This window comes from Crotalus tigris, unplaced genomic scaffold (genome assembly GCF_016545835.1).
Source record: "Crotalus tigris isolate CLP2741 ecotype Arizona unplaced genomic scaffold, ASM1654583v1 scf7180000018491.14276545383:2951260, whole genome shotgun sequence".
Classification (NCBI taxonomy): domain Eukaryota; kingdom Metazoa; phylum Chordata; class Lepidosauria; order Squamata; family Viperidae; genus Crotalus; species Crotalus tigris.
The window spans coordinates 2,494,627-2,509,178 of record NW_024097037.1 but is presented as its reverse complement, the minus strand read 5'-3'; the positions used below and the strand labels follow the sequence as shown (position 1 = coordinate 2,509,178).

General features: G+C 39.8%; 1 protein-coding gene across 3 annotated transcripts in view; it reads left to right on the top strand.

Annotated features, from left to right (window-relative positions):
* CACNG2 (calcium voltage-gated channel auxiliary subunit gamma 2) overlaps positions 1–14,552 on the top strand; it is a 179,623-nt gene that overhangs the window by 2,040 nt on the left and 163,031 nt on the right. The gene's annotated exons all lie outside the window — the stretch shown is intronic.

Below are 14,552 nucleotides of genomic sequence, written 5' to 3'. Positions count from 1 at the left end.
GGGAAAGTGAAGGAGAACATGCCAAACCTGCTCTCACCCGTAATATGCCGGGATGGCAGCTAGCTTCTGAAAAATCAGGCACTGGAAGAGGAGAGGATCAGTGTGCAAGAGATGTAGGGGTATTAGGGTGCAAGAGATGATGATGATGATGATGATGATGATGATGATGATGATGATGATGATGATGATGCGGAGAACTATGGAGAGGAAAATGGAATGTTGACTGTTCAGATCCTCCGTGGTGTAGGGGTGCTTGATAGATAGGAATTCCTAATACTCCGTGCTCTTTAAGATAAGAACTAGCACGGGGAAGGGGACAGAAATAACACGCGTCTACATGCTTGTGTTGTGTCCCCGCCTCAAAAACGAGCTAGTCCTGACAACTGCCAGTGATGCCTGGGCTGAGAACGGGAAATATATCCCGCAAGACTGTAAGCGGGATAGAAACGGGAATATAAAATGTGCCGACCTGCCCTAATACTCCTCTCTTCTCTCGCCCAAGCTCACTATTCCCTAAAAAATGGAAAGGGGAAAAGAGAAAGCAAACGCTGTTCTTTGGAAACGATTGTAGCCAGGAAAGAGAGCGTCTTCCACCCTCCTCCCCCCTCCCCGCCCCGCGCGCCTCTTCTTGGTGCAAATGGTTGAGTGATGGCAGAACATGTTTTGAATAGCTAAGTGACTTCATTGAGCGATGGTCTGTTTGACGCATACTGCATTTGGTGCCCTTTCTCTCTCCAAGCCGCTGCCTTTTAACATATTCTGCAGAGGACCTTCCGCCTGGGTCTCTTCAAGCCAGGGGTGGGGGCTGGGGAAGCAAAAGCAGCCAATTAATCGAGGGTGTTTCAAATACACCCCCGGGGGCGCGCGTCCACCTCTAGGGAAGGGAGAGTATACGTTCCAATATTTAACCCGACAGCCCCGTTCCTTAACCGCTAAATGAAAGCGTGATATGACCTCTTGACGAAAGAACGCTGTCCGCTAGAAAGCTCAAGAAAAGGGGCTTAGAGGAGGAGGAGGGGGGGCGAGAAAGGAGAAAAGCCCCTTCTGTGGCTTTCTCTGGCTTTAGGGGTTTTTAGGCAGTGGCTGATGGGGGAGAGAGCTGGAAGGAGCCAAGCGACCCTTAGCAGAGAGATTGTGGGGAGGGGGCTGTTGCCGTATATTGTGAATGTGCGATTGAGCTTCTAGATCCTCGGGCACGTACCTCTGGCTCCAGGACATTTGGCGCGGAGCGGGGAGATGAGGAGGCGGGGTGTCAAGGAGGAGAGCCGGGGGGGGGGGCTTTCTCCTTTCGTCTATTTTTGTACGAGTCTCTTTTCTCCCCCTCCCCTTCTCCTCCTCCTCCTTTCCGTCCACCCCCCCTCCCCACCCTTCGCCCGCTCCCTGGGCCGCGAGCACCCGGAGATTAAAAAAGCAAGGACGTTTTAATTAAAAGCTCCTAATTGTCCCCATCTCAGGACGCGCCGCATCACCAGCCTCTTGCAATCGGTGGCTCGCGTGCCTACGCCTGTTCTCAAACGACTTCGGGCCCTTCATTCTAGCACAGCAAAATGGGTGTGAGATGTGTGAGCAGCAGCCTTGGCTCTGGGCCTGCCCGGTGCTTCCCCGCTCTCCTGGACCGGGGAACTATTTTACATGCGCGCGACCGCCCGCCATCCCGCAAAGCCTTTGCAGCTCGGATTGAGGAGCAGCGAGTGAGCCAAGCATGGAAGCTGCTTTATTCACGATTCTTCTTTCCCAGCTCAGTTGCCTTAAAAGTTAAGATCCTGGAAAATAGGCGGGCACCCCCTCTGCCTGTTGCTGCCCATTCCCTAAAGCAAGTGCCTAGGGAGAGTGTGCCCGACGCTAGCTAGGGGTCAGTGAGCTTCGCTGCTTTTGACTTGCTCTTGGTTCTGCACAACTCATCTGAGATCCGAGTGGATCTCTAGACCCAGTTGCCCCAAAAGCTGGGATCCTAGTGGATCACAGACCCTAGTGCCCCAAAGGGCTGGCGGCAGGACTGTTGGTCTTTCCTGAGCCCCTGGCCCCAGAAGAAAAGCCTGCTGGGTGTTTCTAATTTGTCACCTTTCAGTTCTGAGATCGGTCTCCTCCACCCCCACTGCCTGAGAAATTCTTCTGTTCCTTTCCATCCTAATTGAAATTGATCACTAGGAAGGAAGAGATCGCCCAGTGCCTCTGCTTCCTGCCAAGGTTTGATTGATAAACTGCTTGGCTGGATTCATGCAACACACTACATTATATCACTAGGTAGTGTGTGATACAGTGTGCTTTCAGAACCCAGATCTTGTCTTAGCATGTGTATGAACTAAACTATCATCTTAAACCACAATGTGATTTGTGGTGAACATCAAAACTGTGCTTCATTAACCCAGATCTAGGCTTTAGCATATTGTGTGAACTTAGCTAATGTCTTTCTGTACAGGTGAACTGGTTTAAATAATACCTACACATGTTAAATATATACCACATGTTTCTTTGGTTTTGGATCAGCATGAAGCAAGTCACTTTAGTTTGCAAACTTAGTGGTAGTTTAATATGTCTGAACCCAGATAATTGTGATTTATTGAGTAAGACATGATTAAAGAAGCTGCACCTTCATTGTGAATATCTGAAGGAATACTGAAATAACTTCTTCAAGCTGGGACTTCATTTTAAAAGTAGCTTTTGTTATAGAGTCGATAGTTCCTGGCAAGAGGGATTTAGAACTTTTTAAATTAAATTTAATTTCAATTTCTGTTTTTAAGGAAGGATCTGATTTTTCTCTGAAAATGTGCAAAAATACCCACACAAAAACTCTGAAATGCAGTATATTTATGCCTATACTAAGGGACAGATCTTCTTGGATCTTTCTTTTTAAGAAGCTGCCAGGGACGTGCTTGTGTTAAAATATGGGATAGTTTGTGGTTAGCCATTGAGGTTCTTCTGTCTGACCCCTCAACATTAGAGCTAAGTTAAGATGTCTGACCCTAGTGGTCTTTCCAATTCAAATGAATGACAGGGATTGATTAATATTACTAGTTAATAGTGACATCAATCTGTTCTCCTTTTAGAGCTGCAGTCTTACAAAAGTAAGCCAAATCAGACACAGTGGGCTTATGGTTCTTTTCCTTTTCTCTCTAAAATACACTCAACAGGAGTATGACTTTCCCTATCCAATATTACATGTCAACTTAATACTAAACTGTGGGAGGCACTGAGTTGAGATTGGCAGGACAGTCAAGTAGATTGTAACATCCTTCTGAATCAGGTTTAGATAAATTGAAGTATATACTGAACGTAGCATCAGAAGCAATTTTATCTAGCCCCTAATAGTTCAATTTTTAAAAAAACTCAATACCATATAGTAGAACCTATGCCCACAATTTTATCCATAAAAAGAACACATCTTTCTATTAAGGTTTTTCAAAATTATGTTGTGTTTCTTTTTGGGGATCTGAATGTGACATATATATATTTGTATATAATGTTCTGGTTCAGCACATGTGCTCCAAGAAGGCAGGCTTCCCATATTGTTATTACTATGGTTGGTTGCACAGTCAGCCAGATGTTTAGACTGGATTTGGCATTTTTATCTACCTAAGATAGGCAGATGTTGTTATCTGATTATCTGTCTGTCTCTCTATCTCACCATTTATCTCTCTCATTATCTATCTTTATGGCAAACATACCTAATACTTCTTCCCCCTCCTCATATTTTCCCCACAACAGCATAAATCCTATGAGGTGGGTTGGGCTGAGAAGGAGTGACTGGCCCAGAGTTACCAAGTCAGATTTCAAGCTTAAGCAAACCTAGAATTCATAGTCTCCTTTTTCTAGACCAGCACCTATTCCATAAGCTTCTTGCTCAAAGATAGAAATGAATGCTCTGGAATGCATAATTCATAGTGAAGAAACTGCAATATTTAATGCCTTCAACTCATTTTTTCTCCTAATCAAAACTCCAAATTGTTTTTCCATCTATACATTCAAAAACATCTTTGTAAGAACATAGGATCATAGGAAGCTACCCAAGACTCACTCAAATCATCAAACAGTTTTCTGTGATGCTTTTTAGACAATTATTTTTTCTAGCTCTACCTAGAGATGCTGTGGATAAAATCTGAGCTCTTTGGTTTGTAAACCAAACTGAAACCAGCAAACATTTTTCTGCCAGATGTTAATAACTTTAGGATGGGTATTCAATATTTGAAGAATAGTCATATTTTTGTAGTTAATAAACTCTCTTCTCTCTGAAGCACCCTTCAATTCACCTATAACCCAAGAATCCAGGTAGGAATTCTAAGAATTGCAATCCCAACAATTCTGGAGGTCACCAGGTTGAAAAAGTTTGCTACAGAGACTTACTTGGGCGTAGGTTCAGCTGAATTCGAGAAGCTGTATTTCAAGTAAGCTTCTAGCTTCAGTTGTAGCAGATTAATTTTCTGCTATTCATTTTCTGTTCTAGGAAAGGATCATTTCAGTTTTTAATTGCTCATTTGCATATCAAGAAGATGAAATCTGCAACTTTGCTTCTGCCACACTATTTGTTCTTGTAGAAATTGTTTTCTTTCTTTCTCATGGCTATTTCTCAGTAGTTTTTATCAATTGTTTTTGATTAATGCTAGATCTGAGCTCCTTGTGAGCAGGTGCTAATGTGGTCCCCTTCTAAAGAGTTCCAGAAATAAGAGGGGGGGGGAGATAACTTTGTGCCTTCAGAAGCACATAAGAATAAATGTGATTTTCTTTCACTTTCTGGCTATGGACTTTGTCATGTCATTGCTATCAAAGAAAGATTGGTTACTGAGACTTGTAAATAAGCAGAAAGAACATCTAGTAAGAGGAAATATGGGAGATGTAAAACAAGTTAGACATCACAGGTGGGTTGCCTAGAGTGATGACAAGAAGTTGAATGCAAAATCTGGTGTTGGAAAGAAATGCCACCTACGAAATCCTCCCCCCCCCCCTTTTTTTTTTTTTTTTTGAAGAATGCTAACAAACTCCCTACTTCCCTTTTGCAGGAAATTTTGACCATGATAAAAACCAGCTCTTGTCAGAAACTGGGATAGAAGGCAAGCAGCTGTTACCTAGCTTTTTTCTCATTTTTCTCATTACTGAGGCCAAATCCATATTATTCAATCTCAGTCTCTCATCCTTTTCTCTTCATCTCTTGCATCTGTCTGTTTTACGTACAGAAACAGACACACAGAGACCCCTGTGGAATTCTGCCACTGCCCTTCAGCCTCAGTCTGTTCTCAGTTTCCCAATTGCTTTTTATATTAATGGGTCTTCAGCATTTTTTTCTGATGGACACCAGTTGTGACTGGCAACGGGAATGCTGTTCCAGTTTTGTAAACTGCTGTGCTTGACTTCCTCAGTTTTGCCATCCCAAACACCTGCAAATAGTGCCAAGACTTGCACAGCTCTGCTCTTGCACATCCAGGCAGATTTATAATACAACCTGCTGTTCCAGCCTGAGGTCTCCTCAGAGCACCACATTCGTAGCTGCTGTGGATAAAGGCAGGATGGTTGTAACTTTGCTGCATATAGCACTGTATTGCACACAGAGCAGCAAGCAACTGCTGAGCACACGATGCATGCCAATGGCTTGTTGTCCAGATGCAGCAAGGATTGGAGATGAGGTGTAGCTCAGTCATGCTGTGCAGATATGAAGCCCAGTCATTGACATTTCCAACTGAAACAATGTTCTTCCACATCTGGACTGATTTGACGAGCTGTTGCTAGAGCTGTGGCCTAGATTAACTAGTCCTCTCTCCTGCATGAGAATAAGCTTGCTTGCAGAATATCTGTTGTATTTTCTTTCATTGTCCAAAAATGTCTGACAGTAGAGAAATCACACAGCTTCTTTTGAAAAACTGATGTGAAGATACAGATTTTGTCAACTTGGTAATCATCTGCACGTATATGCTTGATTTGATTTTATAAACTCTTGTAGACTGGTTTGAATGGTAGAGGTAAACAATGCAACATGCATTCCTCAAAGATGGATTGTACAAAATAAATTAAGAGAAAGATCAAGGCTTTTTCTGTACATGAGTTAAAATCCTGAAATGGACCATGCTAGCAAGTAGGTGAGGTTAAGATAGGAAAGGGGATGTCAAAGCTAAGTTGTAATAGCACCACCACCACCAACAACACTCTCCATAACACTGGGTGATAAATAATATTTTCAGAGATGCTGAAGGACACTCTCTTCAATAGCCTCTTTTGTTTTTCAATGTCTTGTGCACCTGATTCACTTTGTGGGAACTAAAGTAGCCAAAACCCCCCCCCTCTCCCTTTCTCCCTCTCTCCCTCTCTCTCTCTCTCTTTCTCTCTCCCCCCCCCCCCTCTCTCTCTCCACACACACACACACTCACACATGAATTTACTATGATCCAGAAAGACTAAGGCAAGATATTTCTAAATCTCAGAGTGCTGAGATTTTTTTTTATCAGTAAGTCACCAGCCCAATGGGTAATGAATCTAATTTTATGGAGATCTTGTCCAGATCTAACCCATTCTTGCATCATTGCTGAATGGTCTATATTCACCTTTTACAAAGGAAAATGATGCTTTATATTTCTTTCTTATTTCTTTCTTCAAGAATATGAAAATTAATTGATAGATTGTGGAACATTTTAAAAACACATATCTAATGAAGTTAAGGAGAATGCTCTTTAGGCTCTACCCCATCTTACTCCAATATATGAACATTTTATAGCAATGCTTAAAATGAAGGAAATTAAGAGGAAGGTAGCTATACTAGAGTCCTTAGCATTTTTTTTCCTCTTTAATGCATGCCTTTAAAAATCCCGCAGCTGTAGGCTAAACGCAGCCAGAAAAAGACAATAGCAAAACATTTTTATATCGTGGACAAGAAAACTAAGTGGTTGAACTTGGGGAAAATATTGTCTTTACTTTCACTTAATAGAAAGACTAACCCCCCCCCCCTTCCTCTCTGCTTTCTACAACTTCATTCCTCCATCTACATTTTTATCTCTTTGCTGCTTTTTCTTTATGTGTGTGTGTGTGTGTGTGTGTGTGTGTGTGTGTGTGTTGGCTATTTATACTTTTGTATTCAGCTCCATGATAACTTTCTTTTATCCTCTTGTGTCATCATTCTGTAAACTTTCCATCTCACAGTTTCTCACTCTTGGTTCCTCTATCTCTTTCAATGAACCCTTTGTTATTATGACACTTCTCGCTATTGTTCCCACCTAGTTTAAAATTGCTTTTTTGATGCCTATCTTCTTTCTTTCTTTCCTTCTTTCTTTCTTTCTTTCTTTCTTTCTTTCTTTCTTTCTCTTTCTTTCTTTCTTTCTTTCTTTCTTTCTTTCTTTCTCTTTTTCTTTCTTTCTTTCTTTCTTCTTTCTTTCTTTCTTGCAACTGAGAAATAGGGGACTTGCTTTTGCTCATAAGGATAAGGAAAGCTATATCACATATGTCTGTGCACCTCTGCACACACACTTCATTTTTTCAGCTCATGGCTTCCATTTCTACCACTTCTGAGAAAAAAATGGACCTTTTCTCTCATTGTGTCCCTGGCTTTGCTTGTAGGACATCCCTTGTATCTTATATCTTGTGGCCACTAATTAATATGTAGGCTGGAAGAAAATATCATCACAAATACAGCTGGGTAGATATTTAATTTTGCTGCTTCAACTATACAATCCCACCTCCCCAAAATCTGATCCATTCTAGATAAATAGAACATATGGATGGTTAGTTGGGAATAATGGGAATTGTCATGCCCATCTGAATGTACCACGGGGTGGGTTAATGAAATTGTTGTTTTAGAAGAAAGTAAATGCACTCCTTTGAAACAATCTTTGCTAGCATTTGCATTTGGCAATAACAACTTAGAGAGAGATAATATATATCCCAAACCATTCAGAAGCTGTAGATGGCTAAACAGCCTGTCCTCCTTATATGTATAGACCTCTTTATGTTTACATGAATATAGGGATAGTGTTCTCACATTTCTATTTGCACAGTAATTTATGTTTCATGTTATCAGTTCCACACAGCTTTATCTTGAATTAGCTTCCTTTGCAGTAACATTTAATTGGTTTGTATTGCAGTAAGTCTGAAAGATTCCTGTATACATTAATTCAGTGGTTCTCAACATTTCCTCACTGTGGATCTCCTTTAAATACTTTTTGCAGCCATGGACCAAATTTCATTAGCTGATAGGTACTGTATCTTGATTTTTTTTTAAATGGGTAGGAATTTCTGGTCTTACTACCTAGTACCATTAAAGAAGAATGATTAAGACCCTTCTCAGTATTTTGTACATGTCATTGTAGGAAGATGTCACAGAACCATTTGCATTATAAAAAATCCTAGCACCAGAAAGGTTGTTATGTATGTTAAAACAAATCACCATTGTGAAATAAGTTAAAATAGACAAAATAAATGAAATGTTAATTTCCTCACATTGGCAGAAAGACAAAGAGACATTTAAACCAAGTGATATTAAGGAACTGCCTTCTACAATATATGTGCCTTTGACTTGCTCAAAGGTGGTAACTAAAGTCTTAGGAATCAACCAGAGGAAAAGTTTGTCAATTGTTTGGCAGGTCATAAAAGAGGAAGCTGGCATGGCCTTTTTTTACACCTTGGCACTTTTCTATGTAAACTTTTCTTCTTTTTCCCAATTGCCATGTTGGAATTGAGGTAGTTTTCTTCATGCTGATTCTCTACCTTCTCTTTACAACAAGCAACTCAGGTAACAAATATTGACCCACTAAAGCCAGCACTGAAAAAAATAAGAAGGGCATAAGGGCATACTTTATATCTCAGGTTTGCAGGACTGCAAAGATAATTTATATAAAATAATAGGTTTTTAAAAGAATAGATTAAGAGAAACAAGAAAATCTCAAACTAATCTAAGGGGACTAAGCTAGTTAAATCCTGTTAGTGAGCAAGGACAGTGAAATAGCCTGCTTGTGCATACAGCTGATTTGGATCACTGAATAATGATAATTATATAACTATTATGAAGTGATTGTAAGGTTTTACTGAGAATCCATTTTTATTTTTATATCCTATGTATGTATTTGTTATCCTCCCAGACTGTGCTGCTGTTCTTAACTACCACCTAGTTCATCTCAGCTAAGTAATATGTGCCTCTTCAAATATTGCTGAATTACAGTTCCTCTTTGTTCAAACTGTCATAGGGATGTTGGGAGTTGTAGTTCACAAACATCTGGAGGATCCTAGCCTGCACAGTCATGATTGGGCAAGGCTATAACAAGGAAGTGCAGTTATTTTGACTTTCAAACTTGAAAATATCACAAGTATCTTTCCTAGCAACAAAAGGATAATAATAATTAACAAATGACACCACTACCCACAATCAAAAGATGTCTGTTTCTGCCTAACTAAACATAGGATCAGATTAGAGCATCTTTTAAATTTCAGAACTCAAATTAATCCATGGTTTGCTGAAACATAATTTAATAAAATACTGTAATCGGTTAGATTAATCATCCTACATAGTATAAATCATCTGGCCTCACCTCTAGTAAGATGCCAGAACCAACCTCTAAATAATACGGAGAGCCAGGCCAAAGTGAATGGAAACAAAATAAAAAGTGCATTGTATTAAAAAAAGAATATAATAATAATAATAATAATAATAATAATAATAATAATAATAATAATAATAATAATAATAATAATTGGAAGGGATCTTGGACATCATCTAATCTAACCCCCTGCTCAGGCAGGAAACCCTATACCATTTTAGACAAATGGCTGTCCAGTCTCTTCTTAAAAACTTCCAGTAGTGGAGCATTCACAGCTTCTGGAGGCAGGTTGTTCAACTGATTAATTGTTCTAACTGTCAGGAAATTTCTCCTTAGTTCTAGGTTGCTTCTCTCTTTGATTAGTTTCCATCCATTGCTTCTTGTCTTGCCTTCAGATGCTTTAGAGAATAGCTTGACTCCCTCTTCTTTGTGGCAACCCCTGAAATATTGGAATACTGCTATCATGTCCCCCCTCATCCTTCTCTTCATTAAACTAGACATACCCAATTCCAGCAACCGTTCCTTATATGTTTTAGCCTCCAGTCCCCTAATCATCTTTGTTGCTCTTCTCTGTACTTTTTCTAGAGTCTTAACATCTTTTTTACATCGTGGTGACCAAAACTGGATGCAGTATTCCAAGTGTGGCCTTACCAAGGCATTGTAAAGTGGTATTAATACTTCACGTGATCTTGATTCTATCCCTCCATTAATACAGCCTAGCACTTTGTTGGCTTTTTTGCCAGCTGCAGCACACTGCTGGCTCATATTTAAGTGACTGTCCACTAGGACTCCGAGATACGTCTCACAGTTTAGAATAGAATAGAATAGAATCTTGCAGGTCTTCTAGTACAGTCCCCTGCTCAAGCAGGAGAACCTATACCATTTCAGATAACTGACTGTCCAGTCTCTTCTTAACGCTAGGGGTGGTGCTCATCTCCATTTCTTTGCCGAGGGAGCCAGCATTGTCCGAAGACACTTCCATGGTCCTGTGACTAGCATGGCTATATGCTAAGGTGCATGGAATGCTGTTACCCTCCCACCAAAGTGATACCTATTAATCTACTCACATTTGCATGCTTTCAGACTTCTAGGTGGGCAGGAGCTGGGAGAAGTAATGGGAGCTCACCCTGTCACACAGCACTCAGGTTTCAAACCTGAGCTGTCAGCTTTCCAGCTGATGAGCTCAGTTTCTTTAACCGCTGAGCACCTCTTAATGGGTCAGTTACTTGTAATATAAATAGCTGTAGATAGTAGTTTTATTTTTTTAAAATCTTCTCACTCTTACTACCAAAACCTTAATTTTTGAGTGGCAAGTGAGCTATAAGGTGGAATTAAGTGCTTTTTCGCTCTATAACTTACACTTATAATTAATATGGAATAAATCTATAGTGCACAGCCAGCTTTTCATCTGTTTTGGTGCAGTTCATTGTAACTTATTAGCTTGACAATAATGTCTTATTTCCTAGTGTGTTTTTAATCAAATGAAAATTCCTTTGAAATTGGTGAAAAGCAGACTATTGAAGAAAATTTCAGGAATTCTACTGATGTGTGGTGAAAGGCTCAGGCAGTTCTCATTGGAATGACAATTTGAATATTATGAACAACTCAGCCTTCCAGCCTTCTGAGTTGGGAAAATGAGGACCCAGATTGTTGGGGGAAATACACTGACATTGTAAACTACTCAGAGAGTGCTGTAAAGCACTGTGGAGCGGCAGAAATTATAAGCTGTTGGATGAACTGGCCATGTTTCAGTATGCCAGTTAAACTTCCTACTTTTATTCCTTTAGCAGAGATGCAGGAGTCTGTAGAATCAATGGTGAACTTGAAATTAGTACCATTGGATGGCATGTGTTGCTTTTGTTGTTCTAAATATCCACAAGGCAAAGTATGTGTTGTTTAGTATGTTTTTGTTCTTCTCACAGATTAGTATAAATCATGAGTCACTCTTCTGAGAAAAAAAGATTGAGACAGAAAGAGAGAGAGATGATTTTATGTTTGCTGTTGAAGAAAACTGGATACTTACATAAGAATTACTGGCATACATTGAATCGGGCCAATGTTCTACAGGCTATCCACCTTAAAATGCATAATTTTCTAACTGTCAGGTCATCATTGAAAATACTGGGGTTTATCAAAGCAAGGTTCTACATTTAGGCAAGAAAAACCAAATGCACAGCATAAGTGGCACCATGCTCAATAGTAGTAACTGTGACAGGGACCTCAGAGTCCTAGTGGACAATCACTTAAATATGAGCCAGCAGTGTGCTGCAGCTGCCAAAAAAGCCAACACAGTGCTGGGCTGTATTAGCAGAGGGATAGAATCAAGATCACGTGAAGTATTAATACCACTTTACAATGCCTTGCTAAGGCCACACTTGGAATACTGCATCCAGTTTTGGTCACCACGATGTAAAAAAGATGTTGAGACTCTAGAAATAGTACAGAGAAGAGCAACAAAGATGATTAGGGAACTGGAGGCTAAAACATATAAGGAACGGTTGCTGGAATTGGGTATGTCTAGTTTAACGAAGAGAAGGACGAGGGGGGACATGATAGCAGTATTCCAATATTTCAGGGGCTGCCACAAAGAAGAGGGAATCAAGCTATTTTTCAAAGCACCTGAAGGCAAGACAAGAAGCAATGGATAGGAACTAATCAAAGGGAGAAGCAACCTAGAACTAAGGAGAAATTTCCTGACAGTTAGAACAATTAATCAGTGGAACAACCTGCCTCCAGAAGCGGTAAATGCTCCAACACTGGAAGTTTTTAAGAAGAGACTGGACAGCCATTTGTCCAAAATGGTATAGGGTTTCCTGCCTGAGCAAGGGGTTGGACTAGATGACCTCCAAGGTCCCTTCCAACTTTATTATTGTTATTATTATTATCACTAGATTCCTATTATCAGGTGGGAGAGGAAGAGTCTTTGAACTATCTTCTCTTCCTTCATTATTGAGAAGCATTTCAATATTTCACAAGATTTAGAAAGACACAGCGGCTCAGATCTCAGTTGTTATTTTTCTGCATGCTTCATTATAAAAATCCAGGTCAACCTAAGTGGCAAACTGTTTCCTTCAAAACCAATGCCCCTCTGGATATAGGTTAAAAGAAAAAGAAATATCCTATTGGTCAGGTATGCAAGTATGAAGCATTTGAGAGACAAGTACATTTTGAAATATGAGCTAATAAGGCCAGACTACATCAGGGAGAAGTGACAGGTGATATACTTCCACTAGGAGCTACCTTGGACTCTGTCGATGATAAAAGGTTATTTGAGGTCTCTGACAACCATTCCATGATATCTCAATGGCCAATGTGACTGCAATATCAGCTATTTTTTTCTGCTTTCAGGACACAAGAAGATAAAAGGACAAACGTGATAGAAGAAGGCCTGTCTGATGATTACATTAACCTCAGCAGACATAATCTTTCCAACTGCTAGTTAGAATATATACTCCCAAACAACCATTTAAAAGGCCTAAATAATATGTGGATGAACAACAGCAACATGGTAGCCTATGGGGCCCAAGAGAAGACTAAGCTCCACCATATATTTCATATATCTTATTACTTCTCATTGTTGGTGAAATGTTTTGATTTTGCATCTCTGCCTCCAAATTCCTCACCGCCCTCCTCCATTTATTTTATGCTTACATTCATTCACTCATTTGCCCTTTATCAACAAGAGAAAGAAAGAAAGAAAGAAAGAAAGAAAGAAAGAAAGAAAGAAAGAAAGAAAGAAAGAAAGATTGATTCAGGTCACTTTTAGAAATAAATGTGTACACCATTTATACTCACAATTAGCATCATCTCTAATTTCCAGAAACCTTTGCAAAATACAGAATTCATTAGGTGACATACAGGAGTTTTTCGTTTCTTTAATACATTTCTAACTCATCATTCCTCTATCAGGATACAAATCAACATGTGTAGGGCTCCCACATCAGGCTGATCCATATGACCTCCTTGCCCCACCATGGGTATGGACTTCTGACAATTTTTCTGAGGCACGAAACATGGCACTGTCCTCTACTTGTACCCAGCTCCCCAGGAAAGCAACTCCTGCCTGTCATTTTTTGCAATGAGTTAAAAGTAGGGCTTCGTGCCTTGTGCCAACTCAAGCAGTGCTGTCTGGTTCACCTGCTGCGCTTCATTTCTTTGTAGTCACAAACTACTCTATTCCACTTGGTTGGCGTGACAGGAATACCTCTTCTCCTCAAATCACCAGTCACTGGTCTCCTTAGCCTTTTTTTTTTTTAAATTCACTGGTGTCTACCTCATTAATGAGGAAAAATTACCAACAGTTTTGTACTTACTCCTTCCATCCCAAATGACAAAAAAAAAAAAAAAAAGACGAATGAGGCAAGAAAATGCGCCTGTCGTGGCTAGGGTAAATGTGGTCCAGAAAAAAACACAGGGAAAGAGATTTCTTAGACTGCTTCATTTCCATCTGATTTAGTCACAGGAGTTTAATTTAAGGTTGCAGTGTGGACAAGCCTAGGTTCTGTCTCCCAGGAATCAACCAGATCTCCAGCTGCTTTGGGGGATCAAAGCATGTCAAAAATCATTCTGTGGGGATGAGGATTCTGCTATTTATAAAATATAGGGCTAGTGAATTTGACATTGTTTATATTTTCTATATTAATGAGGCTAAACAGGCTGGGTGTTGTGTCAAGATACAGATTTCTCTGTGTATATGTGTGTGTGCATACCCTTTATGTTACCAAATTTTATCAGGAGATTTAAAAAAAACACTTTTTGACTTTGAAGATAGGGAGAAAAAGAATGTTAATTGCAAGTTTCACAGATGAAGTTAATATTCTAAAAGAATGTCCCATAAGACCATTGGGTCTGATTTTTGCAATTATTTAATCACATCACTTGCTAATTTTTCCTGTTTATTATTTTAATCAAAATCTTGAAGACCATGTGAAGTGCAGCAGGAATGATTAGCAATCTCTCTATATATGCAAACTATTGCATTAAAGCAGGGATGGAAAATCAGTGACACTGCAGATATTGTTGTACTGCATCTTCCATTATCCTTCA